Genomic DNA, 3694 nt, shown 5'->3' with positions numbered 1-3694 from the left:
TTCATTGATATGTCATAATATGGAGTTCTTTCATTACATAATATGCCAGAAAAGTCATTACATAAAACTAGATTATAAACCATAAAATATGGAACATAGCCATGACAGGTAACAACCTAATTATGAAACTTAGCAAATACATGATTTAAGAACAATAGTCTTAATGTTCCAAATAATGTTCTGTTCCTCTAGCTAATAGCCTTATGTCAACATGTTCCTGCGAGTACGTTTTAAGACAATGTCAAGATGTAAAAATGATGAATTATCAAATGCAACATGATGTATAAAATTAGTCTCCTTGTTTTAATCTATTTAGAGTCAGTGAAGCTTATTAGAGCAGTCTCTGCACACCCCGGAACAACGAGTTTAATACAACTATGCAGATCCGATTTAATACAACTTGCATGTCAAAATTATTTTTTCCTCATGCCATTCATCAATCCATTTTTTAGTTTGTTGCACAATACACTTATGTCTCCTCATGTTGGACTTTGGTGAGGCTAAGAATGCAAATAAACTGAGATCAAATCTACGAGGGTGCATTATTAGAATCAATATGTAATATCAAACTTCTAAAAGTAGTTTTCGTATTCTCTGTTGCAAGTGTGCTGACTCCATTTGTGATATCTATCCAAACCCCATAGTGCTATAAATTTAACCAAAAACATGATATAGGAGAATGATATATGACTAACTTCATTAGATTAGAACGAAGTTAAATAAAAATGGATTTAAACGAGTTTTTAGTCGTATAAAAATTTTAAATTTTGTTTTTAACAAAAGAATTGTATAAATGTTGTATCAGCGAGATAAGTGATTAAATGCTTATGAAATATGATGAAGCAAGGTTGACCATCATCTATACAAAATCATGATACCTTTCAAATATGTTTGAAGCATCAACATCACAATAATCATACTTGACAAAAATAAAAATGAAGATATCTTGAGCCTGGTCTAAAATTTAATAACTAGTTAAAATAAACCTGGAAAATTAATGGTCATTGTTGAAAAGGGGATAAGTTCAAAATCAGTTTTATTTTTTATAGAAAAAACTATATTAAAAAATTCCAATATGATTTCTCAATGAAACTCTTTCTTCTATCATTTAATATAAACTTTAATATCATATGGCTGGCTGCAATGGCTGTTTGGAGTGATCAAAGAGGACGGAAGAGACATGTATGTATTCCATTATTATGGTAGTTAAGAAGTTGTCCCACATCGAAAGTGTGTAAAAAAACATATACAAACATGTACCTATAAAACAGAAACTGCGTATACCTTTGTTAAACACACATTCAGGAACCCATGTTTGATAGTTGAGTTGTCCCATGAGTTCTAATGATATATTACTGGTCAATGTTGGGCGACATTGTTGGAGATTCTATGTGGATACATTTTTTAATGTCTTGATTTCTTTGTCATATTGTATCTCCTTCAATGTTGTAGTCTAACAATGACAAAATATATTATAAAATAAATTATGTGCATAATGTAATATCTTCATGAACAATGCTAACTCTTTTTTATGAGTTTATCCAATAAAAGAGTGAATGTTAAATTAAAATATATATATATTTTGTTGCTTTAAGTGCTTCTTCTTCCTACTTCCCAACATGCGATTTGCGGTTGCGACGGCTTCGATTGAAAAGAAATTGAATTAACAAACACAGCTACTTTTGCGATTATTTGCAATTGCTTCTGCAATTTGTTGCTGAGTTTTCATTACCGAAAGTCACCGCTTACATTCTGCGTTTTGCTTCTCGACCTGCGACTCCCTTACATGAAATCGTTTTGCGATTAAAGTAAGCACCGCTGCGATTTGCTATTCAATTGCTTTTTCTGCCATACTGCTTCTGTGATTTGCGATATCAATAAAATTAACAATCCACTCTTCTGTGATGTGCGATTAACAAACGTAAGTGACTGAGCGTTACTGGTTTTCTGCAATTGGTTCCAATTGCTGAAGGTTTTCTCTCCTTTGTTGTGAGAGCTTTTGTGTTTCTCTTCTTGTAAGAGTTTGTGGTGCGGGTAAAATGACAGAAGTGAGTTTGGAAGACTTATCATTAAGTGACGATGAAGGACTGAGTTTTGACATTGAGGAGGAAGAGAGTTCTAAACATGATCCTCGCCTATGTTTGGTCGGTCGTTTTCTTGTCAATCGTCCTATTCGACTTAAGGAGATGAAGATACAGATGTCTGAGGTGTGGCGACCGGTGAAGGGGGTGGCGATGAAGGAAGCCCAACCAGGACTATTCTTGTTCCAAATCTTTCACAAACTGGATATGGAGGAGGTACTGAAAGGCGGTCCGTGGACATATGACAACCATTCTTTGGTTTTGGAAAAGTTGCGAATAGGGGTGCCGTTGAAGGATATACAGTTGAATTACATGAATCTTTGGGTTAGGGTTTTCAATTTGCCAACTGGTATGATGAAGGAGAAAGTCGGAATGGGGCTAGGAAACTATATTGGAGAGTTTTTGGAGTATGATGGAAATAACAATTCTAGCTTCTGGCGTGAGTACATGAGGTTGAAGGTGAGGTTTGATATAAGACAGCCATTGAAGATAGGGAAGAAGATCAAGGCAAATGGGGGAGAATGGTGTGTGGTGAATTTCAAGTATGAGAAGTTAGGAACCTTCTACTTTGTGTGTGGGGTGCTAGGACATAGTGAGAATAAGTGTGAGGTTAGGTTCTCTCAGCCAGATGTTACGATTCCAAAACGGTGGTCAAACACTATTAGGGCAAATCCATGGAAGCCAAGGGGAAGCCGTCATCACAGTGGTTGTGGGAAGATGGGGGTTCTAAGGCTGATGTGGTAAAGGAGGGAGGGAGAAGAGCCGAAACAGATGGACAGTCTGAGTCCAGTAGGCAGCAAGCATCTCCGACTTCTGTGGAGAGAGTGACCATGTGTCAGGTTCTAGCGGGTAAGCAAAATGGTTCTACGCTTATGTCAGGTGGGGCCATCATTGGTGTGAAGGAGTTAAGGAATGCAAATGCTCCTTTATTGACTTTTACTAAAAATATAAGCTCGGGTACATCTTGTTCAGTCATTTCCTCAACTACTGATAACCAAAATCAGGTGCACAGTACTAGTGAGAAGGAAAATAATGCAGACATGGAATATCAGTTTCAGAGAAAACGTATGCAAGAGGAAAAATAACCTGTCGAGGATTCCACAAATCAGACAAACCAGCATTTTTTATCGGCACGTCCTGGCAGCCAGGACTGCCGGGACCAATGATTATTTTGAGTTGGAACTGTCGGGGATTGGGCAGCCTGAGTGCAGTTCCAAATCTATGAAACCTGGCCCGGGGACACAAACCAGACATTCTTTTCCACTCTGAAACGTTGGCTAATACACGAAGCATGGAAAATATCCGTGTCATGTTGGGATATGACTCATGCTTAGCAGTTGATGTGGAAGGCAGGAGTGGTGGGCTTGCAGTGTTTTGGAAAGATGATTCTAATTGTCGTGTTTTAAATTACTCTCGAAATTTCATTAATATGATTGTGGAGGATAAAGAAGCTGGTGATTGGAGATTAACTTGTTATTATGGCTTTCCTGAACGTGCTCGTCGTTGTGATGCTTGGGATTTACTTCGGGAGTTGTGGGATATGGCATCTCTTCCGTGGTGTATCATTGGGGACTTTAATGACTTGTTGTCTCAACAAGATAAGGTTGGTATTC

At 37.3% G+C, this 3694-nt stretch overlaps 1 pseudogene; it reads left to right on the top strand.

Annotated features, from left to right (window-relative positions):
- Positions 1-2039: 2039 nt before the first annotated feature.
- Positions 2040-3166, top strand: LOC146954568 (uncharacterized; annotated as a pseudogene).
- The last annotated feature ends 528 nt before the right edge of the window (positions 3167-3694 follow it).

The sequence above is a fragment of the Medicago sativa genome, chromosome 1 (assembly GCF_051527215.1).
Source record: "Medicago sativa cultivar Bolivia chromosome 1, Bolivia_mono, whole genome shotgun sequence".
In the NCBI taxonomy this organism is placed as follows: domain Eukaryota; kingdom Viridiplantae; phylum Streptophyta; class Magnoliopsida; order Fabales; family Fabaceae; genus Medicago; species Medicago sativa.
This window is presented reverse-complemented; position numbering and strand designations above follow the sequence as displayed.